Source organism: Scardinius erythrophthalmus (genome assembly GCF_964197995.2).
Source record: "Scardinius erythrophthalmus genome assembly, chromosome: 6".
NCBI classification, from domain to species: domain Eukaryota; kingdom Metazoa; phylum Chordata; class Actinopteri; order Cypriniformes; family Leuciscidae; genus Scardinius; species Scardinius erythrophthalmus.
Genome location: NC_138226.1, coordinates 17,411,452 through 17,437,006, shown reverse-complemented (window position 1 = coordinate 17,437,006; position 25,555 = coordinate 17,411,452). Strand labels below are relative to the sequence as shown.

The 25,555-nt window shown below is 35.4% G+C and overlaps 1 long non-coding RNA gene across 1 annotated transcript; it reads right to left on the bottom strand.

The window, feature by feature from the left end:
- Nucleotides 1-19,912: 19,912 nt before the first annotated feature.
- Nucleotides 19,913-20,711, bottom strand: LOC308692169. The gene is made up of 3 exons (XR_014030311.1): nucleotides 20,653-20,711; nucleotides 20,112-20,186; nucleotides 19,913-20,021 (listed from the first exon to the last, which is right to left on the bottom strand). It is a non-coding gene; the product is annotated as an uncharacterized lncRNA (long non-coding RNA).
- Nucleotides 20,712-25,555: the final 4,844 nt, after the last annotated feature.

The window sequence follows — 25,555 nt, the reverse complement described above, 5'->3', positions numbered from 1 at the left end:
CACTTAAGTGTTCTGCTGTCGCTTTGAATGTGAACTTCTGAACTTGATATTTATTTTGTTAATGAGCTGGATTTTGTGTTTGCCAGTGAGTTCATGAACTTTTGCGTGGAGGCAAACAGGTTGAGAGATGATGCAGCTTTTGTTAAGAGTTATTTGCCATTGTCCATTGGCCTAATTTGTCTGTCTAGTGGAGTTGTTCAGTCAGTACCGCTCATTTTGCCCATGTGTAATAATTTGATGCAGTTTGTTTAGGAATGCATGCATGCATTGCTTGTTAGTTCACATTAACCTGGACTTGAACTTTGCCAACAAGATTTATAACAGTTTGTGATTACAGATTCTCAAAAACAGCAAATTGCTCTGTTGTTGATACAATGGATGTGTTTGTCTTTTGTTATAGATTACATAAGTGAATTTCTTTTTTCATAACAGCTATTTCGAGTTGTATGAGAAATGGTATTTAAACTGGCACCCATGTCTCACTGCTACAGACAGCCAGGTGTAAGCATAATTTATAAAAGCTTTCTAGTATTTTTCAGTCAATTGACAGGCCGGTGTTTTTTCACAATTTTCACTTGTTTTTATTGTAAAATTAGACCTTTTGATGCTATTTCATGTTTGTGTAACATGTTTTCAAGCTGTATTTCAGTCTGTTATTTTGCTGCAAAACAAGTCAATTACCTGCTGTTGATGTACCGTAAGATTGTTCCACTTAATTAACAACATTAATATTGCTGTTTTGCTTGTTATTAGACTTGACATGAGATGACAAGAAAGTTGGTTGTTTGTGCTCTCTGCTGAGAGAGAATGTTGGCACGATACCGTCAGCTGAAGGTGACTGATGCTTTCAGACATCATGAACCCTTCTAGGGACGGCAGAGGCCTCTCTCAGGTCTGTGTCTGGGACCACGTGCAAGCAGGAAAGAAAGAATCATATATTTTCTCACTCTCTCTATTCTTTTTTTGTCTTTTCACTTAAAGAAGATTTCTTGTGACAGTCTTAGGTTGTTTCGATACGTTTGCCCTAGATTTTTCTCTTCAAAAATCTTTCATCTCCTGTGGCATACTGTGAGAACAGCTAGGTTTCCTCACCATTGGAGTCAGCAATTTTACCATCACATGTGCAGCCGAGAGCCCTATTCACTTCAATAAACACCACAGCAGGAGGTAGCGCTTTAATAGTTAGAATTCACATTGGACTCTGTGTTGGGGTATCATTTTCTTCCTAAACATTCACTTTTTAAGGCTACCTCGCTGAGCCTCAGGAAATTCACAAGACTGTCAAATTTAAGTCCTAAATCGTGTTTAAAGGATATAGTAAAGTTTCTCTCTCACTGACAAAGCTGGCTGCTGTTGAATGGACTTTTGAATGAAGGAGAACATTTGGCTTGTTTTCTGATTCTGGTGAGGTGAGAGGGAGAACTTTAGGAAAGAAAAGTAGATTTAAAGGGATGATGAAAAATCAAATTTTTTGCAACAGACAGAAAAAGTATTTTTACTGTTTGTGTAATACACAAAATAAAGCACATTTACATGTTTTTATTCAATGTTCAGGTGCCATTATCATGTTATACTTTTTGTTAACATTACTAGTTTCTTGATTTTCAATTTTTTATAAGTGATAGAAAGCAAATGACATGCTGAAATGTTGTTGTGTGCAAGAATTTGATAAAATGTAAACAATTCATATGTCCTCTTATGTTACCTGTACTACTCGTAATGTGATCTATATGCTAAAATGTCAAAAGATTATATGGGAAAATAATCACGACAATTAAAATGAAGGATTAACACACATAACGGCTTCTCCATGGAATGCAGTAGCTATAGACATTTTAACGATTTGGGACATAACATTAAACAACTGGAATGTATTAAGGAAGTTTTAGGATCATGTAGAGGTTGCAATATAAATAAAAAATAATTGAAACAAGAAGCATTCATGGAAATATAAACTTAAAGTACTGGATCCCAATGGCATGAATGAGGAATTAGATCTTTCTGTTTTTCTATAATGAGATGTTAATATATAAATACTCTGATTAACTCCTGTAAATTTAACAAATGTTAGATGTTAAATGTTAGTTTCCAATGTTTCAATCATTAGATTCTTCATTGTTGTGTATTTGATGTGGAGACTTGTGCTGATTAATGACAATGTAGCCTATTTCATGGCTTTTTGATTTTTGGACTATTCATGTGTTTGGTGTAAAATTGTGTCCTATATAAATTTAAATGTCTTACGTAGTTTGTTGGTGGAAGTGATCAATATGTTTCTAAAGTCTGTATCATATGGCTAAATGTTGCTGGACGGTACTTGGACGATACGATAAGTGCTAGTTGATGATTTGTGATTTTATATAATAAATTACATGCACTTGGCTTTCTTTCTCATCTCATTTCTCAGCTCACATATGCTCTGATCACCTCTCTTGATTAAATTATCAGCTAGATCAGCTTCTAGATATCTCAGGACTATGACTCAAAAACTTTATTCCTTAAACCCTCCTTTTTTTTTTACCTTGCTTTTTTTTTTTTTTTGATGTCCACCTCATTGTTTCATGTGCTCCTTTTCCCCTTGTACTTTAGAATTACTTTGAAGTTCTTCTGTAGTTTTTTCTCGCTCTCTGTTGAAGTTTATTGGCTGCTGTTCAAATACAGTGTTGATTTAAAAGAATTTTCTAATCAAAATGATTATTCAAAATCGAATTAAGTTATAAAGTTTATTTTCCTGGAGTTTAAATCACACAGGTCATATTCCATTACTAAAACATTGTTTTATTTCAGTTTGTTTTTCTAACACTTTTGAATTTTTTCATCAATAGCTTTGGTATAAAGTGAAAACTGAGAGTCTGGACGCACGGATGTACAAATCTGTTCACTTATAGCTTTGAGGATTGGCCAAGAGAATGGAAAACTTCAGTTCAAAAAAGTTCAGCCTGCAGTCTAGCTTGGAGATTTGCAAAGAATGCAATTTGATTGGTTGTCTAAAGTATTTTTTCCCTTCTCCTTCTCCTAGAAAATGTTTTGTATGTACGTTAGGGGGTAACTTGTGAGAGCATGCTCTGAGCACTTCATGTTTTTTTGATGAATATTGAGCAAAACATTAGAAAGCTCACCTCCACAGTTAAGAAACATAACCTCAACTCAGGGGGCTGGCTCGGGATAACAGGGTCTGCGATTATCTCTGGAGCACAGACAACTCCCACAGGGGTCTTTGCAGTGTCAGGTTGTTCGCCATTATTTATGCTGAGATTGTTTACAGCTTACAAACATTCAAATGGTCTCAAGAGGCACAGTGGACCTGGTGACTGAGGGATGTGTCTGCTCACCTGTGTGTAGTTCCACAAAATGTGCATGTTTTAGATGAGGAAGGGCTTGTCTGCTTCAAGCTGCGTACGTTATGTTCAGTGTTTGTGTGTTAATGTTTGCTTGAGTTTGGGAATTTGTCAAATGTTTTGTATTGCTATGTGCTCTTAACATGAGAAGTAAATAAGCATTTTTTTTAATGCTTTTTCCCCTGAAATGACAACATGCATTCAAATGTGAAGCAAATAAAAACATACTAAAGTAAGAAAAAAAAGATAAGAAAAAAAACATGTTGGGATTAATGATATTATGACAGAATTTCCTCAAAAATATATATTTTTAATTCATCATTGTGTTTCAGCACATTATATCACTGCTTTGATGTCACATTGCACCTGCCACATCATTTGAATGGTTCATAATTATATAATAATTAATTAATTAATTAATTAATTAATTATATATATATATATATATATATTATAATATATATTTTATATATATATATATATATATATATATATATATATATATATATATATATATATATATATATATATATATATATATATATATATATATATTTAACATTACTGTGGCAGAAAAGTAAATATTACAAAAAGTTCCAGTGTTGGTGGATTCTTGAGCTGTCACTTGGCCAGTCAAATGTGAATACTAGATCTAAATGTTGTATGATGAAGATTAATGTGAATAATTCAGAAGTATTTATCATTCCTCTGCTGATACTAGTGGGTGTTTACAGACTCTATTCAGACCTTTGTTGTTATAAGGTACTCTTAAATGCAGAGAGATCCACAGTTCCACACACAAGTATTTTTGTAATTCCTTCAGCTCTGCCTTTTATTTTGCAGAGGTTGCAGAATCAGAGGACACGCTCACTTTAATGCAGATTTTCCCAGTATAATCAGCATATTGTGGATAGAGGAGAATAAATCATGCTTCACACCTCATTAATTACCATTTAGCTTATATTGTATATGAATTTAACATTACTTTTCTGTTGTTAGTGGTCAGATTATGAGGATTTAGATGAAAGAGGATTAAAGCTGTCTTAAAAAGGCCAGTGATATCTAATGTCTAATTAATCTTATATAACCTATAATGAAATGTATATTGCATTACATTTATGTTGTTTATATTTCAGTACATTGTTCTAGTTGTGGATTTCGTCGAATGTTGTTCCTGTCGTGTGGGTCGGGTTAAGTCAAGTCAGTCTTTGTGCTTCGTTCCTTGCCTTTGGTTGGATTGTGTTCACGTCCTCTTCCCACCATTTTTTGTCCTGCCTGCTGTGTCTATAAAACGTTCAAAACTCATTCTGCACTTGAATTCTCTCTCACTGTTCCACATGTTTGTTTGTGTGTTTGCAAGACAGTATAAAAGCTTTGAAAAAAATTATATATATATATATATATATATATATATATAGGCTATATGTTTTTTTTTTTTTTTTTTATGGCGATCTGTCCAAGGGACTGGACTATTCTAGCCTGGCTAACGTCAGACCTCTTTCTCATTGAGACGTCGTATTTGAGGCGTGGTTTATGAATGCCCAGAGCCGTTTATTGGGCGCTACGAATGTCTATCAAATGCGCCTGTACGTAACTCATAGCCAATCGTTTCAATTATACCAGATGACGTATGTAGAGCGACAGAAATTCGACGAGGAAGAAGACGAAAAAAACTTGTGTTCTAAACTACTTAGAACACTATCTAAGGCTGCATCGAAAGGTAACTTCGCGTCTGATGCCATGTTGGAATCATAGATATAAACAAACTGCTTCAGTGTGTCGCATAGACGTCGTTATCGTCTTGCTGCTCCTTCCCCGTTCTGTGATTGGTTACCTTTTTGAGGGGAAAATATGGTCCATGGTGTCCAGGCTGCCTAGCAGTGTGAATAAAATCGCGCGCAAGGCAGCATGGGGAAACCCAGGCTAGGACTATTCTGAGTTCTTGGCATCTCTTACGCTCAGACTGTCAGTCCAGATCCGATTTTTGTGCATATCGATTGAAATCTGATCGGATTTAGCAATTGTGAATGGCAAAAAATAACATGAAATAAAAAAAAATTATTATTATAATTTTTTTTATTGGTTTCATGCTACATCCATGTGTGGTTTGAAATCCTATTCAAATCTGGAAATCCGTTTCAGTCTGACTGCTCTGATTGGATTTCGCGTGGTTTATGTGACTTTCTCGCACCACGTAAAACGTAAATGTCAGACGTTGTTATAGGAATCATGCTGAAAGTCGCTGCCGAAACAAGGCTGTGTTGTTCCAAAGTGCCTATTGATCATAGTCCAATTATCCATTTTTCTTTGAAAGCATACTAGAGAAAAGTTTAGGCTAACTGTTTGTAGCACTGTTTCGATTTGTTTTTTCAGCTTTCTGTCAATACTAGGGTCATTCTATTTTCCTTTCCATGTCTGTCTTCACAGAGTATTTATTTGTACTGTGATAACATACCCATCTAGCTAGTGCAGTATACTGAGGTAGTGCATTCTTGCTGTACTCTCCAGTGTTTTACTGGGGTAGGCCTAATTTGCTCTTTTGTTTGCTGGATCAGCAGGGCTTTGTCACGGCCCTTCTTCCTGTGTGATGTCTAAATAGACGAGAGAATAAAATATGCATGCCGTAGAAAATACAATTTGTTTTTCCACCCCTTCCTTTCAGCATCCAGAAGCTCACCTAAGACTTGAAACATTCCATACGCAAGTACATTAATGTATTTTAGCTGGACAAGCTCGATTTCATGCGTCATTGCTTCTCCGGAATTTGTCCGAAAATAATTCATAACACAGAGAGTGCACTTTGGATTCTCAGAGTTTCCACAAGGAATGGTTCAGCAGGTGTTTTGTCCACTGCTGTTTGAACGGTTTGAAGCAAGTCTTGCTAGACAATAACCTGAAAAAAGGTTCTTTCGGAATTGTCATGTCGGAATTAACGTAATTATGAGATTCTGACTTGTAAAAAGTGTTCATATTCTTACAGAACTCTTAATTGCAACTGAAAGTTCTGAGTTTCCAACAATTAATTAATTCCAAAAATGAATGTATTTATAATGCAAGATTAATCATAAAATTAATTAACAAAATACAATACAATTTTATGTAGTGTAACGACTGGACCGATCAAACACACAATTGTTACACTTAATATTCATAACCCCTCACCCAGGCAGAATCTGTGATGTCTGGTTTCCCCAATGAGAAGTATCACCATTTTGTCCCACTCATACACTTCAAAGACACTTGGGAGATTGATTGTTCTCAATGAGAGAAATAACAGGCTACAACAACAGACATGCAGTCCTGTCCTAAATGGAATTCTCTCCACTAATTCATTGACAATTCTGTCTAATGAATGGACATGCATTTCCCCAGTACATTTTGTGTATTATTACTGTTTGTATATTGTCTTTTTATATTGTATAGTGTTATGCATGCCTGATGACAGAACTACTAGTTAATGTAGCCCCATCTAGGTGGTGTCTCATATCAAAATATTCTTTGTTTAATGACTCTCACTTTGGTGGACATTACCTTCTCATATGCAGTGTGTAGAAATCGTTTGCAACTTCAGCTCCATCGGACCGTACTATCAAGACCGTATCCTATCCTGCGACTGTATATCCGGACGCTCTTCAACAGCTAAGGCAAATGCAAGTATCGTATACTAAATTGCTGTTTAGATAAAGTTGTGAACCCCTTTGTTAACAAAGGAGCTTTGTAGTAAGGGACTGATGGTTCTTCCCAGTGCTTAAAATGCTCTTTTCATAGCTTCATTCCCTTGTCTGGGTTTTCAGTCACTTTCACTTTCCATTTTACCCATGTGTGCGTGATTGTGTGTATGTTTTTATTTAAATTATTTATGTGTTTGTGATTTAATTAAATAAAACCTTTTTGCACATTCGTGCGAGTTGATTCTGGTCTACTTATAAATCAATGTAAATTTAACGATTATGATCACATGCAGCTACATGCTAAGAAAGAGGTCACGTGGCCATGGAAAATATTCTTTCTGAAGAGTTGATAGATGGTCAATACTGAGTGTTCGCTGGACGAACAGATGATATTAATTGTAATATTAATTCAGATACGTGAAGTTAATTCGATTTACTGATCCAAAAATTAATATTTAATTATAACGAGTAATGATTAATTATTCATATTTCCCTTTTGAGCTAATTTGTTTCAGTAGCTAACACGGAGTTGGAGAACTAATGCCTAAATAATTTAAATAAGTTTATTAAGAAGGTATTTGCATAACAACTGTTGTATTATAATACTGAGGATGTGAACAGCTCTGAGTAAAACATCAGGTTGTCATCTAGTATTCATGGTAATTACGAAAATGCATAATTGTATCATAACGCATTCAATTCAGTGACACGGACATTTCAAGGTAACTCTATCGCTCCCTTGAGTACTGAGGTTTTATTACATCCACAGTGACACAAATATGCAGATTAGGCAAAATGGGACTGCAAACTTGCTAAGTGTTGGCCAAGAATGCGTTCACATACTTGCAGAAAGTATGTTTTTTGATTCAAGACCTGCACCCTGTCTCACTCTTTGTGAATGGACTGATTTATGTCTGTCTCTTTTATTTTGCCAGTTTGCTTTTGCCTTTTCTTGTTCATTCATTCCAAAGAGCATTTCTTTGCAAAAGAACTTCTCTATGTGCAATAGAATAGTGTTATAGCTCAATTAAATGGGGCCCTTGCTGAATGCTGAACGTCTTATGCTGACAACTTTTTGTGCTTTATTTACAGTAGAGCAAATGGGGATTAATGTTTTAGCACATTTTGTAATAGCACAGCACTCTGCAACCCTTTCTTTCAAATTGAATTAGAACCTGAGAATATCATGTCAACAGCCTCTCATAAATCCTTAAGCTACTAGAATATGACATTGTTTCTACAGTATGCTGCCTTTTGCATTTGTTGTCAATTTTGTTTTCTTTTTTTCTTTCTTTAAAGCATGTGTTTTTAAAACATGTATACATTTAAAGTCAGTTCACACCATGACACTGTCTGAAAGACAGTCCTACCTATTGATACTGTTCCTTTTTTCTTTTTTAAAGAGCTCTTTATGCACTATTGCTTTACATTTTCACTTTCCATAAATGAATAATTGAGGTCCTTGCACACAGACTCATCATTATGGTTCCCTCAGAGTGGGAAGACTGTCCCACATGTCTCTGAAGACCTGCCAGAACGGTTCAGTGAGATTTCATGCATTTAAATGCAGTGTACTTGGGGACTGTGACTGCAGAGCTGTCACTGCAGGCTGCTTTTGGGGAGCGCTGTCGTTTTGCTGTACTGTCATTGCTAGTAATGGGTGAGGGCCCTGCACTGTAATGTGGCACCAGCGGTGTCAGGCGGTGTTTGCTGAGCGGCAGTGCTGCTGATGTGATCCAGTGCTGGTGCAAAGCAATTATGCCGTTCTTAAGCTTGAGTGTTTTTTCTGCCTTGTGTATTGCACTTTGAAGAGTAGCTCTGAAAATCATGCAGTGAGAGTATTTAAAACTATTTCAAGTGTGTCTCTTTAAAATTTTGCTAATATAATAAGCACAAATCAGGTGTTATGTGATACCGCTGGAATCAATATGTATTATTTCAACCCGTTCTCATACCCAAGGCGTCACTTTCGACCATGCTTCAATATCTGACGCTCAAAGCACCCTTTAGCGTCCATATGAGACGCATAACCGTACCACAGACCTAAACCTACCCAACCGAAGCGTCACATATTGACGCTAAAGGGTGCTTTGAGCGTCAGATATTGACGCTTCCGAAAGCGTCAGTTACATGACGCCTAAACCTACCCATAACCGAAGCGTCACATATGGACGCTAAAGGGTGCTTTGAGCGTCAGATATTGAAGCATGGTTGAAAGTGACAAAAAGTGACGCCTTAGGTATGAGAATGCCTATATTTTTTTTGTCAGACATGTAAAGTGATATTATATAGCAAATCTCAACTACAACATGCAAAATGTGCTGTGAAAATTGCATCATATTACAGCATCTTAACAGACAAATACAAACCCAGCTAGGTAACCTATATACAATTCCTTATTCCACCCTTAGATAATGTAAATATGTAAAAAAAATGTACATAGAAACCCAAGTGCCACCCAAGTCTGTGAAAAGTCAATAGTCTATGTGATGAGACTCTGCAACCTGCCTCAAAATGCCCACAAGAGAAAGGCCAGCGGTCACATAGATCATCCTACAAATATGAGTTTGTTTATTGTTTCTGTCATGGTTGATAGCTCCTCTCATGATGAGGCTTGTGTCGTATAGCAGAAGCTAATCAGGAAATACTAGGTGATATTGTGTCTCTGACAGATGCTGTCTGGAATGAAAACGGATAACTCTCATCACTGTGTCAACTTCTCTCGCTCTCACTTATATACTCCCAGTTCATATTTTTGTTGACGCTTTTTCCTCTTATTCTCTGCGGAGAACCTCTTGGTGCTTAGAGTCGCTGTCATTTTAATATAAAGTTTATTTCTACTGATCAAAGGACGACTATTTGTTCAAAGGAGGACAACTCATTAGACATCAGTAGAACAAAGGGTGATGCATTTTACATCTACATTACTATGCATAAGCTTCAGTTGATATATTAGCATAAGTTCTGCATTAATATATGCCATAAATTAGTTTTCATTAAAACTCCCATTTCTCGATTTTGCTGAATTATCAATTAAATAGAATTAGGTATTTGTTAGCATAGCCCTATCTTACACCTGGCGCAATGCAGCGCCAAGCGCGATGCAAGTGTTTTTTGCTAGTTTCAGTCCTACGCAGTTATCATTTTCACATCCTGCGCCATGTTGTTTAAATAGCAAATGCATTTGTGCCCATTTGTGCGCCCATGGACGTGCTGGTCTGAAAACAAGGTGTGTTCTGGCGCATTGTTGGCACGTTGCTATTTTGAGGCAACAGAAATAGACTGCGCCATTGACCAACTGAAACAACCAACTTGTTTTTGTTTTTAATGAGCGTGTTAGTATAATGTGCGCCTATAGGCGGGTCCACAACGCGCGTACTACACTCTGCTTATTAAACACACAGGGACGCACAGCAGCACACAAACATGCCAATATATTTAAAATAATAGGATTACAATGTAAAAGATTACTATTGTGTACATAAAGATATGGTGGAATCCGGCTTGTCCCGTAGATGGTCTGCTGCTTACACACTTTTACCTCGCGCACAAGCAGTTCCATTTGCGCTCTGGAGACGCCTTTGGTCTTTCTATCAAATTCCATCATGTAAGCGAATCTGCCATGGCGCGAGCGCAACTAGCATTTAAAGGAATGAGAGATGAGAATCTGATTGGTTTAACGCACGTAAATCCCAAAACACACCTATTACTCATTATGAGAATAGGGACGACCCTTTTAGACCATGCTCCTGGCGCACCGACCATTTTTCCCGTCATTAAACTTGCAAAAGTGGATTCGGACACGCCCTAAGTGAACTTGCGGCATGCGCTTTAGACCATGCGCTTAGATCGTTGAAAAAAATTTTTTTATATTAAATATATATAAATATATATACATTACATTAAATCTACATTAAAATAATATTGCAGGTTTAGTACAAGGTAAGCAGGAATAAATTCAAATGATTATTTTTTTTTTATATCCCTGTAGCTTTATTGTGCGGCTAGCACTCCCACCTTTATAACTCTTGTTCCGCAGGCTAAAAACTACCCTTGACCTCCTCTTTTATTTCATTAAGAAGAAGCCACGTAGCCTTTCTGTATTGCACTCATGTTTTGCCCACCAATGAGCTTCAATGGTTTTTACTTATTTTTCCCTCTCCAGTCCCCTTTTGTTATTTTCAGAAAATGGACGTGCTTGTGCAAACAACAAGACTACAAGGTCATTGATTGTTCTTCATGACTGTATTGATCCTTTAAAAGAAATGTGTGTGCACCATCAATGACTCATTGTTTAAAACCTGGACAGTCTTTTGTATTGTGTCCTGTTCATGTGGTTATGTAAATATGCCACATAGCAGCTTAGGTCATTGTGTTTGTCATTGCATTTTCAAAATGTGTTTGGCATGTTTTGTACCATTCAGTTATTCATTTGTTAGATGCTTTTATGTGACATCTTACAGTTTATCAATATGGGTTACCTGGCTATTAAGTCCGTGACCTTGACATTGAGGAGCTACGGTCACTGTTCCATAGACTATCTTACACTAAAAAGTACTGTGGTAGTACCATGGTTCAGTGATTTATCTGCTGGTAGTATTATGGAACTTTGATTTATACCATGCTACAGTTATCATTTACCATTTGTCTACTTGTCCAAAAAAAAAAAAAAGTTGTATTATTATAGTACATATCCAAAAATAAAATCACCATGGTAATTTCCAATTTATGTATATTGCAAAAAAAAAAAAAAAAAATTGCTAAGAGGTCTTTTGGTCTCAAAATAACAATGTTTATTGTTGTATACATCAAAGTCAGGAGACAAAATCTAAAATCTTTATAGCTAAAAAGAGTGGAGTCAGCATGTTGCTTTAATCTATATTAATTAGAATTATTTATTTATTTATTTATTTCAGGGATTGACAATAAGGACTGCATGTTGGCCGAAGAACACGGTTACACTTTATTTTAAGGTGTCATTGTTACAGTGTAATTATATATTTAAGTACTGAGTAATATTAAGCAACTGCATGTACTTACTATAGGGTTAGGGTAGGATTAGGGTTTGGTTGAGGGTTTTAAGGGTAATAATTTACTGTTATTACTATGGTACGTATGTTACACGTAACAAGGACACTGCAAAATAAAGTGTTACCAAGAACACTTACAGAAGGAACTTTTGCCTATGGTTTAAAAATACCTTAGCAAAAACAACTAATATACATTTCAACAAATAAACAAATTAGCAATCTCACTAATAAATACAACTGTAAAGAAAGGATTGAAAATATACATTACAAATATAGTTACAAACGTTATTCAGTCAAGAACAGCAAGTAAATTTTCTCTTTTTTTAGTTAGTGTTTAGTTAACATTATTATAGGAAGGGCAGCAGGAATATTACAACGCATTCTCATCCTAGGGTGTCATATACTGACGCTTTTGACATTTCGTCAACATCCGACGCACATGGCACCCTTTAGCGTCAATATGAGACGCAGATTATGGGTAGGTTTAGGTCTGGGTTAGGGTTAGACCACTAGGAGGCGCCTTCTGGCCCATATTTATCTGCGTCTCATTGACGCTAAAGGGTGCCATGTGCGTCGGATGTTGACGAAATGTCAAAAGCGTCAGTATATCACGCCTTGGGATGAGAACGGTCTGAATATTAGGCTGCTGTCACTTTAAGAGCTGCACTGATCCAATATACTGTTATGTGTTTGTCAACTGTTTACGTTCACTTAAGTCTTAGGAGAATTGCATGTCTCATTGTTTTTGTGTTGCATTTTCTTTTAAAATAATTTAAATGAATAATTCAGTGAAATGTATGTTTCAAAAAGGCTAGACTTGATTATGTATGAGTTGCAGTACCTGTTGATACTTTTGATATGAAACTCGATAGAAGGCCTCTGGCCTGTATTTGGCCTGATGACGTACATGAATATTTATCACAACGCTGGTCTCCTCTATCTCTAACTCTGATATATGACACCGTTGCTCTGGTGGAAAGCTGATTGATTATGTGTGCTGCATTACTAATTTATAGTTCTAAACTGAAGGCTTTAGTCCAGGGTTTCCTTTCTTATTTCCAGAAGCTAAATAATGAATTTCCTCTCCTTTTTTGTGCAACTCGTTGTTTCATTGCCATGTTGCTGTCACTCAGCTCAGCACTACTGCAGATGAATTTGCTGACCCCATCCTGTGGCCTTTTAAAGAAGCACCTACTCTCTGCTGATCGTGACTGCAAGCATTTGGGTTCCATTATGATCCTGTTTTTCCATCTGTTATTTTCAGACATACACCATCATCATGTAAATTTGAGCTCCTCTTGATCCACTACCTTTGCCAAGTCAACACAGCGAGCTACACATGAGAGCTGGATCACCATTACTCTTGCCCATGCAGTCACTTCCATTTCTCTCTGTTTCCTCACCAGGGATCCTCACAGCTGTTAGCTGGGCTACAGCCAACCGTTGCGGCACTTAGAGTTGCATTGAACGCTGTGCTTGTGTTTAGTATTCACTGCGCTTCTTAAGCAAGGCGGTCTTTATCATATAAAGAACTTTAGTGCTGACTGTGCCAAATGATCTGTAGCAAACAACCCAGAGATGCCCTTCCCATGACCTGACCTTTCTTAATGCAGAGATTACATCATGTTAAAGGCCCCCTGAAATCAAAATGTAAGTTTTTTAGCTTTTAGTATCAATATGTTAGCCTTAAGGTTATGAATAAGCTGGTGTGTTCCAAAACAATGACAAATTTGCATTTAGGAGATTTAGGCTCAAACGCTCAAGCTTTATTCCATTTTCCAATTGTACATTGGTTAAGAATAAAATGGCTAGAATTTATTCACACCTCTACTATTGAATCGAACGTATCATCAGCGCTCGGATTCGCTTCCATGAAGTCTGTGAGGCAAACTTAACGCTATTGGCTATTTGAAAAGGGGGAGGAGCCATTCAATATATCCCACCTTAGCTTCCTCTTTCAGTGGAAATGACGTCAACGCATAATACAAAGCTGTGCGTTCACTGTTAGAAAAATCTGTAGAAATTACAGTATTACTGGCAGCTACTTGCCAGTAACTTACTGTAGATTTAAATTTATGTTATTTACTGGCAACAATTTGTTCAAAATTAAATTAACATTAAACATTAACAAGTCTTTATCTTTACAGAATAAAACTAAAATAACATCCTCATGCAAAGCATTCTGGGAACCAAAATCTGAAGGAAAAAAACAGAAAAAGGTTTATGAAGATTTCTGGTTCCCAGAATGCTTTGCATTAGATTGTTATTTTTATAATTTTATTCTTTAAAGACAAAGACTTGTTAATGTTTAATGTTCATTTAACTTTTAACAAACTGTTGCCAGTAAATAACATAAATTTAAATCTACAGTAAGTTACTGGAAAACAGCTGCAAAACTACAGCAATTTTTTTACAGTGTTCCAAGGCACTTCAGTGGGCCTTTAAAAAACGTATGTTCCATGAAATAGACAAGCATAAGCAGCTCTGGGCTAAAAATAGTTTTTGAACATCATAAATTAATAAACCATTGTAAATTTATTTTAAAATGTGAAGATTAAGATCCACAGTGTCAGCCCCTTTCTTTAAATTCTTCTTAAAACTGTGTGTGGTGCACTTGGGTGGGTTTCAAAATTTCAGAAGGAAAATCAATTTTGAATGACTAAAATAGAGATGGAATAATTCAACATTTGGTAACACTTTATAATAACTGCACGCTATTAATCATAGTTTTTTAAACATTAAATAAACATTTAAATAGTTTATTAGTCATTTACTTACACTTTCTAAGTGATCTTATGAACCACTGACAACTCCTAAATAACTGGTTTGTAAATAATGCAGTACTTTATTTAGAAATTATAAATTGATCATTAAAAAAGTATAAAAATACAATTATTAAACACATTATAGATGTGCTTATAAATCAAGAATAAAGCATTTATGGCTGTATTTATAAACTGCTTATTACTGTCTATTAATGCTTTATAAATGATGAATTAACTGTTTACTAATGCTTAAACAATGATTAATAGCATGCAGTTATTTTAAATTATTAAATTTATTAATTAAATTAATTAAATTCAATTCATTTTCTTCGCTTATATCTTCTATTATGTTCCAAATAAAAAAGAAAGACTTTTGGAATGTCATTGGGGTGAATAAATGATAACAGGATTTTCATAAAGAGATGAATTAAAAAAAATTGCACTACACCAGGTATGTAATTAAAAAAAAAAACGTTGCTTTTTCTTAATATCTTCTATTATGTTCCAAAGAAAAAAGAAAGTCATACAGTTTTGGAATGACATGAGGGTGAATAAATGATGACAGAATTTTCATAAAGAGATGAGTAAAAAAAAAAAATCTCATTACACCAGGGATATAATTTAGCAGATTTTTTCCTTTTTCTTCTCATCATGCTTTAAATTCTTGGCCTGCTTCTAGTTATATTTGCACGTTTTCTGTGGCAGATGGCTGATTACAGCTAACCCATTGACTTCATATTATGCGTTACCTCCCATTTTCATTTGATTTAGCCACTCTTTAATGGATTTCATAGATTTTAATGGAGTTGCCAGATAATTTACACTTTGGCTGAGGCAACAAATGCCTCTGATATCATTATCACTCTGTTCAGAATGGTCTGTTCTCCCAACATGTGGATAGAGCCCACTGGAATGTGTCCCTGTTGGCAACTGTGATGAGAAATGTGCTCATTTTATTTGCACAGGTTGTTTGATTATATGTTTTGCACGCTCGCTTTCTCTTTTTACAAAATATGTAGTTGGGCGGCATTTATCTTTTAATACATACTTGGTGTCTCACTGTCCTGAACAAATGCAGCATTGTTTAATAATAATAATAATAATAATAAATACACAAGAATAAGTCTGCTGTTCATGAGTTGGTTGGGTAATGTAAACAGATTGTAATTAACATTTAAAGTGTTACTCTTGTTTTTCTGGGTCATGAAGGGATGGAAACACTGGAGTCTGAACCCTGGTGTGCAGTACAAAATCACCATATGTTGTATGGAGTAATAACAGTGAACCTGTGTATCTCAAGATACACGGGGGAACAAAATATTGTTGCTGCTTGTTCAAAATACTTCATTAAAATGAGCTAAACCAACACTTGCTATACGTTTTGTCTGAATTCAACTTAATTTTACTGTCTTTGATCCATTTAAATATATATTTGAAATTGAAGTTTACTTAGTCCATTTGTGTTAGGACTACATGAACATTGTTGCATAAACTGAAACAGGGTGGTGGATTGTTTGTTCCCAGCATGCTTTGCATAAATGGCTGAAACAGTAAATTTGAAATTAAGTGTTATTTTATGTGTTTTGAGTGAAGGGAAAGACTTGTTAGTGTTTAATGTTCAGTTATGTTTGACATTTAAGAGTTTACAGTGCTGAAGAGTAGAGCTATATGGTTAGGTTATTGATGGCATATATTAAGCATATAATGTATGTTGCTTCACTTAATGAGCAACTTACTGTATCTGTGAAAAACAAATTGTCTTTAAGGGGATTAATACACCATAAACAGCAGAATTGTCTTCAAGCAAGTAACACTTCTGCTGTAGACAGTTTTGTTGATTATTATGGCAGTGTTTTAGCTTTGTCACGTCGCTCGTTCCCTGTGTAGACGGAGTAATGCACTTTATTGTATAACACAGTGGTGTTCTATTTGCCAAAGGAATGAGTTTTGTGTAGCACTCAATGCCAGTGGAAATTGGTGCAATCCTATTCGCACTGCCTTTGGCTGTAAACCATCGATCTTGCAGTTTAATCTCAGACCTCAGGTCATTATGATTGATCGGGTGATTTTGATCAAGAGGGCTATTGGTTTTGCTGTCACCCAGTGCAGTTGCCAATTAATTTATTGCTGACTTTATGAAGCCTATTAATGCCATTTAACCAGTCAATAAATTGTACTGTTTACTGCTCTATGGATTTACTGAGGGTTTAATGTGTCTAAAAGAGCACCATAAATCTTGAAAGTTCAAATGTGTGGCATAATGTGAACATGTTAAATTACTAATGAAGTTGAAGTGAAAGCTATAGACTAGTAATTACCAAGAATTATTATCTTAAACAATCTAATCTCAATGCCGATTTTATGATAATTCCACATATGGAAACATTTGCTACAGTAGTTTTAAAGTTAATAAAGTGCACATTAAACAAGTAAACATGTTAGCTATGTTGGTAAAGAGAGTGAATTTAGTTTCAAAAGTCAGAGGAGGAGGTGATGATCAAAAGTTGTTGTGCTCCAGACAGACGAAAGATGAGTGTTCTGTTCCACTGATAGCAAAGAGGATGGCCAGAAGTCAGGATCAGTGAGAAGAAGGTAATGTGAGGTGTCTGAAGATATGACAGAAGTGACTCAATACAAGCCTTTGAACCTATCTGAAGAAACCTGACTCAGAAAGAGCTGATAGTGCAGAAATACAGTTAATCGACAGACCTCAAAAGGCTGTCCCCAGAATGCTCTTAAAGGCAAGAGGTATGATAATCAAGCAGATTTTAGAGATTGTTAGTGGCAGTCAGATGCTGTTTTAATTTATTTTAAAAAAAAATCTACTATCATCAGCTCATGCTCTGGTAGTGGATGTACCTGTACCTAAAGTAGCATATTAGCTCTAATTTGCAGATTGATTAAAGCCTTTCATTGATGACATTGCTATTCACTAAAGTCAAGTTTCAAGTAAGTTTTGAATGCACTATAAACGCACTCGTTTTTTTTTTTATTATTATTATTATTCTTGAACACCACAAATGAAATGAATGCAGTGTCAATGGATGCAGTGCATTGGGGAAGTTCTTGTAGGATCTGTAGTCACACACAAAGGTGCAAGTCAGATCCGTGTAAATTTGTGCAGTGAAGGATTGTGCTGGAAATGTCATTCACACTGTAAACCCTAACGCTCAAAATAATTAATTGGTTTGAGTAGGACAAACTTAAATTAAACTAATTAGTTCAGTCAAATTAACTTTTATGAGTATTTAGCACTTTCTTATTCTTTCAAGTTCACAGAACTGATATATTTTAAGTAAACTGAACTGTTTCATTGTTTTGAGTTTTATGAAATTATTTATTTTAATTTAGACAAACTTAAGTTTAACTGAAACGGCTGGGATGTCTATTTCCCAGCATGCTTTACCGATGGCACTCGAAAGGGAGAGTAAATGCTAAAATGAAGTGTAATATAATGTTTTTTTTTGTGTAAGATTAATGTTAAGTGTGAGATTTAGTAGTGATTAATGTTTTGTTATGCTAATTTAGACGAATTTCTGTTAATATTGGCTTTATAGTTACCATCATGGTGACAAGTGGTGCATGCAACTTGATTTGAGAGCAAATAGTCTCTTTATATTTTTGCGCTCATACAGAAAGTGCTTCTGTATAACATACTATTGTATAATTATGTTAGCAAATTATATAACATACTATTGTATAATATGTTAGCAAATTAGTATGTTAGCAGATTAGCTTTTAAAAGCTAACTAAGTTTATACTAATAAAAGTGTTCACATTGAGATTACATGAAAGTTTTAAGTTAATTGTATGAATTAATGTACTCATACATTTTAATTGTTCTTAACTTGAAATGTTTAAGTACAAAATAAAAATCTGCTAGTTCTGCTTACTTAAACTTTGAATTTCAGAACTTAAAAAAATTGAGGCAATTGATTGCCTTAAATGTTTTGAGTTCTGCCAACTTATTCGGGTTTACAGTGCAGAAGGATGTTCATGGCTCTCTCAGTTTCACATCTGAAAAGGTCTCTATGAGTACACTGTAAAAATAAAAGGTGCCTGGAGGAACCTTTTGGGGTTCTTCACTTCGCCACACCGGCGGAACCGTCTGTAGATCCTCTAGGCACCCTTTAAAAAGGGCCGGTTCTCTGAGGAACCACACAGGTTTCCTGAGGAACTCTTATATTAGGCACTGTGTGGAACCACTTTGGGTGCCTCCAGGAACCAAATTTCATGTTTTTTAAATATTTAATTTCATGTTGTTACTATGGTTACCTTTGACATCTATTATAATAAACAAATTGAACCAAATACAAAATAAGAATTGTTTATTACATATTTGATATTCATTTTTATACATACACTTCCATGCACATGGGGAAAAAAGCTAACTACAGATTAATATCAATGAATACACAAAAAAATAGTATAATACATAAGGAACATGAATAATCAACCATGTATATACAATAGATAAACAAGAAAAGACATCTCAACAAAATGCATGGAAACACATATGTTCCACGAAATAAATCAATGTAAAAAAATTACATTTGAACTAATTAAAAATGTCCATCATACTTAACTTTAAAACATTTGTGTCTCAGTCCGATGGTTAGTCTGACATCACCGTTTCCAAGTCCAAAAGCTTTATCAGATGCCAAAAACAAACAACAGTGCTAATATGCACTCATTGTGCTGTAACCTTTATCTCTATACTGAAATCTCTGATGGTTAGTTATTCAGCTATTTTGAATCATAAAATGTTGAAGTCTGGGATGCCGTTTGACTGGAGACTGTAATGTACACTATGGCTTTTGAAAATCTTAAATGTGTGACTTGAATCAACAGTGTTCATAAATGGTTGTTGAGTATTCTCATGAAACAAGATAGAGGAAGTAGAAGTAGAGGCTTCGACCCGGAAACAGAGTTAAGGTGCAGTAAAATGATCTGTTGTTCTGTGAATGTTCACTGGTGAATTCCAGTCATTTCAATAAGAATCCACACGATCAGCAATTTCGTTTGTGGTCAAAAATGTCACTATGGGACCAAGTTGGTGTGAGGTACTTAACGAGTTAGAAAAGTGAAAAGGTACAGCATCGTTTTCCGTTTGTTTTTCGTCTTTTCTGGTGGATGGTCCAGGCACTTCAGTGATTTTCAGGTCTACAGGAGGATTTTTATTCTTGATCAAACTTGTATTTCAGCTTACCGAGATCCCTGCAAAGTACAAAATTTGCTGTTAGTAATGTTATTAAAGTGATAGTTGTGAAATTTAAATAATTTCCTCAGCCTTGTGACGTTCCAAACCTGTTTGACTTTCTGTCTGTGGAACCCAAAAGCAGATCTCAGGCATAATGCAACCCCAGTCACCGTTCGATTTCACTGCATGAAACAAGCAGAAAAGAATTGTGTAAATCATTCATGAAACCATTCTTATGTACACTTGTCTAGTTCAATTCAATGCAACAATTTATGTGAAAATGGTTAAGCTCCAAAAATGTCCCAGAAAAGATCCTAAAAATAATCAATGAGTTCACAACTCACAACAAAGGTTGTGTTGCAAGTCTTCTGAAGCCTAATTGCTTTTTCCTATTTTTTTATTTTTATTTTTTTTGTCGAAAAAGACTAAACTTGAAGTTATAATTCAGAGTTAAAATGTCTATAGCATTTTTTGTGAATCAAACCTGTGATATTATTTTTCTGAGTAACATGAATGAGATTTGAGATCATGAGAAAAGATTTTCAGAGAGTAACTGATTAAAAAACACAAGTACACAGTCAAACAATACAATTTCACACAGAGAAAGTTCATAGTAATAAAGTACTGCATGTGGTGCAGGAAACTTACTGTAATTCAATGTTGCCACTGAAATGTTCAGATTATTTTAGAAATGTAATGGTTGTTCTGGGGAAACAAAAGAACAAAGCTGATTATTCACAACATAATATTTATTGACTAGTAAATGGAGAGAGAATGAGGGCACCTGTAGTAAGTAAAGTTAATGTTAGGCTAAACAAAAACAGAGCAAACTATAACCTGTTTTTGTTATTCATAACAAACGCCAAGAATCAGAGAATTTTCTAAAGTAGTTAGGCTATATCAGCAATTTGAAGACACAGTTGTACAAAATGTTGAATTGAATGAATCAATCTAAGACAATAAGTCAATCATTTCCATTTGTTCATTAGATCAACGTAGTTAGCATCGCGGCTAAAACCTTCATACCAGATACTGTGCAATAAACGAGTGGTAAACACTGTAAAAACGTAGTAATGTATAATACATTTAGTTTATATATATGTGTTTAAATATATAGTGAGTAGACTCTGTATTTATATTTATTTGGCGAGTTTACAAACCTTGTAATGGAGAGCCGAACAAACGGCGGAAGCTTTGATGAGAGGAGCCGTTACTTTCCTGATGACGTCGATCAGCTGAGCTTTGTTGCGCGCGAGCAGCGCAAGGATCACTGAAGCGACGACAGCAGAGGAATAGCAGCAGTTTCGTGACAGAATAATACTTTTCTCCTCCTGCTTCTTCTTCTTCATATAATATTATTATTATTTAGTGTTGTTGTTTAAGGTTTAAATGACTTAATAAAATAGGCCTATACTAAATATATGTAAGCTACCCAAGTGAAAAAGACTAGGTTACTGTTAAATGTATTAAAATGCATTAAAGTATATTTGTATTGTAGGTCTACTAAAAACACACTCAAGTACATTTTTACTACATTTAATAGTACATCTTTTTCACCTGGGTATGTATACTGAATCAAACTTGCCTATAATAATAATAATAAAAATGCATTAAAGTATATTTGTATTGTAGGTCTACTAAAAACACACTCAAGTACATTTTTAATACATTTAATAGTACGTCTTTTTCACCTGGGTATGTATACTGAATCAAACTTAAGTAGCCTATAATAATAATAATAATAATAGGATAATAATAATAATAATAGAATAATAATCTAATTCGGGCCTCACTGAACCATTGGGTTCCTCCAGATGCTGGCTTTAACATAAGAGATCTTCCAGGAACCACTTAAATGTTAAAAGATCTTCCAATAACCCTTTTATCGCATTTAAGTTCCTCTATTTTCCCCCAAAGCACTTCGAGGTCTCATGGTAATGAAAAGGTGACTCCAGAACCTCTGAAGTAAATACAAAGTGCTTAAAGGATCCCATAAGTTCCAGCAAGAACCTCAAAGATTGTCAATGCTCCTCCAGTAACCCTACTATAGGAAAAAGAGCTTTGAGGCACCAAAATTACATTTTGAAGTTCCTTGAGTATCCAACAGGATACTTGAGGCTCCTTTAGTTTTTACAGTGTAGTTTAAAAAAAAATAGCCTTTTAAGGCTTTTTAGCACAGTACATCTGCTGCCTGCACATTTGAACTGAATGACTGATGCTGTTTAAAGGAGAGCAATTTCAATTGTGTTTATGCTAATGCTATTAAAAACTAAGCTGAACTGTGTCACGGATCTAGTATAAGTATATGGAGCCAAAGGGGAAGACAGACTGACTGAAAAGCTGTTTTCCATGCTGGCTGTTGGAATGAAAGTGCAAATGTTATTGCAGACATCTTAGCTGCTATATATTTTTTTTTCTGGGACTTCTGGCATACTCTTTTCAACATACTATGCTTTGGGACACACTTATTTTAATCTCACATACTGTTTAGGATGGAAAGTATGGACATTGAGACACAGGGTTGGTTAGTGCACACTGTTAGACATTTCAAGGGTTGGTTAAAGGGATACTTCACCTCTGGAAAGATTAATGTGTATTTAAAATAGGTAATTTATGTATAAGAAATGTGAAATTATTTTTGAATTTGGAGCTTTCTGGACTAAGAAAAGCCAGAAAATGTATTTTTGGCTTATGTGGATGAAAGACAACAACTCCCAGAATGCACTTGCTTCGCTGCCCTAGGAGGCCACTCCCAAGCCACGCCTACCGGTAAGAGAGCGCAGTTGAAAACAACAAAGCTAAGCTACTAGCAAGTCTCCGTAATGAGTTTGCCCTGGTTTTTGAGATCGCCCAAAATGTCCGGGATTCGGCTTTTGCGTTCTACAGTCGCCATTCATCATGTTTACTGTGGCGAGCAGGACGAGGCTGAGGGGCGCGGGAGAACGGCGCAAGGCCGGTGGCGTCATTACTGAGACGCACCGGTCTCGCATCTCTCACGGAGGAGCGGGAATTTTCTTAGCAATGTTAAAACGCACATCAACCGATCACTTGTTTAGCGTTCATGTAAACACTACATTCAGATTCACCAATCAGAATGAATTCAGCTAGATTGAAACAAAAGGTGTGCATGTAAACAATGAATGGCGACCGCAGAAAGCAAAAGCCGAATCCTGGACATTTTGGATGATCTCGACGGCTGGACATGTCCGGGAAAAAGAGGATGGCATTGGAAATCAAACGCACTGGCACTGATCTGTGATAGGTCTGTTAGGTCCAACCCCCTATGGGCAGGTTTGAAAGGGTGGGAACTAGTGCTTGTAGTCTCAACAGAAATCCGCCCCTCTTACACTTCCTCCGACAATGACGCAAAATGACGATTTTTGCGTCATTGTGGGAGGAAGTGTAAGAGGTAAATACGGATTTCTCCCGTCTCAGGGGAAAATGAGAGAGTGTTGCTCGACCATTCAATAGTATGACTGGGTTTCTAACAATGCAAAGCTTAACGCAAATGGGTGGAGTGTTCCTTTAAGTGCATCATCTGGGTATTTGAAGTGAATTTTTTCCTCTTGGATTTTTCAGTGTGAACACTACTTTAAATTACAAAATGGCACCGAATAGTGCATAAGTAGGCAGATTGGGATGTGCCTTAAATGTTAATAAATTATGGCAAATCTTAAATATCAGACACCGATGCTATCATAAAAATGACAAATATGGCAACAAAATTAAAATTTTCAGGTTGGTCCTATGTGTTCTAGAGCAACAAGAACATTGATGCCTTTACCAATAAGGCCATTGGCTCATTTGATTTAAACGTGAGAATTTAATTTCCTACTGCTGCTATATTAACCTCTGAGGTTCCTCCTATTACAGTGACCTGTCTCCTGATCCATCTGCTGCACTTCACTAATTGCACATTTACTCTGTGCACAAGTGTCTGCTTATCAATACTTAAAGCTCTCCGTCCTCTGAATCAGCCATGATTCACGTGAGAGGTTCAGTGGTTCAGTTGCATCTGAGGTGTCTGACTGTACATGAATGTTAATTAGCCATCTGCAATGTCGTATCCCCATCAAAGGCAGATAGGGAATGTGGGTAATAAAAAGAGCCATTAGAATAACTGTGGCTCATTAGACCATCGTGAAAGTAAATGGGCATCTAATTAAGGGATGTTTTTTCCTTCCCTTAACCTGTCCATCATCAGCTAATAAACAGCTGATCATGGCGAAATAAAAACGGATACCTTACAACTCAATGTGATTGCATGCACAATAAAAACATTAAAATATTGCTGGGTAATTATTATTGATATTTTAAATTACTGATATTATTACCTCTTGGCTGCATCAGTAGAGCTGCAGACATGCTATAATGTACATGCAGTGTTCCGTGATGATACTCTCAAAGATGTTAAGAATAAATGATGATGCTTAAAAAGTCTGAATTAAAAAATTGATTTTTAAGGCCTTGTTGACTTGCATGTGCTTATATAATCGGCTATAGCAGGAGTACAATTACTGTTTTCTCCTCTGAATTCTTATTTCAAGGAATATCATCTTGAGTCTTCATGGCTCTGATCTGCTTGTATAAATTCCCTGGGCAGAGCTTGTTATTGAGTCTTACACCATGGAGAAACACAGAAAGCTCAGTGCTTGCGTGGGGAGTGGGAAGAAACAGTCAGTGAAGGAGAAAATGAGCTATGATTTCCAATACTATGAGATGAGAAGAGGTGTGCTGTTACCTTAGCAATCAAACTTATGATTTCCTGGCAACCACCCATGAAACGGGCAGGAAGCTTATATTCTTTAGAAATTGTAAAAATGTATGTAACACTTTATATGACTTTCTTCTTTCAGACAAATACAATCAGAGTTATTTTTAAAAATATCCTGGCTCTTCCAAGTTTTATAATGGCAGTGGATTGCAACCAACAGATTGAAGCTCAAAAACGTGCATACATTCGTCATAAACAAACTCCAAATGGCTCCAGGGGGTTAATAAAGACCTTCTGAAGCAAAACCGATGAGTTAATGTAAGACAAATATTAATCAACTTTAGGAGCATCGTCATTTATAAATGATGCAAAAAAATTGCATTTAAAATACAATAATAATATTCAACCAAAAATGATCATATTACATCCCCTTCAGCCAATAAAATTAAAATCTATATGCTATGCTTGAAATTTCTGGCAACATGGAAGTGAAGGAGACAGCACATGATTGTTGATATGCTTGATTTTAAGTTAGTTTTAGACTGGAAAATACATATATATATATATATATATATATATATATATATATATATATATATATATATATATATATATATATATATATATATATATTATATATATATTTATATATATATATATATATAGAAAAAAATGTACATCCAAATATGTTTTCTAAAGTTTTTGATCATTTTTAATGCACATTTTGTAAAATAAAAAGCCTTTTTGCCTGTGCTTAAGGTTGATGCTAGTGTTTTGAAATCGCTGGTGTTTCTGACATCACAAACTTCCTTGAAACCAGTCACGTCATCGATCATC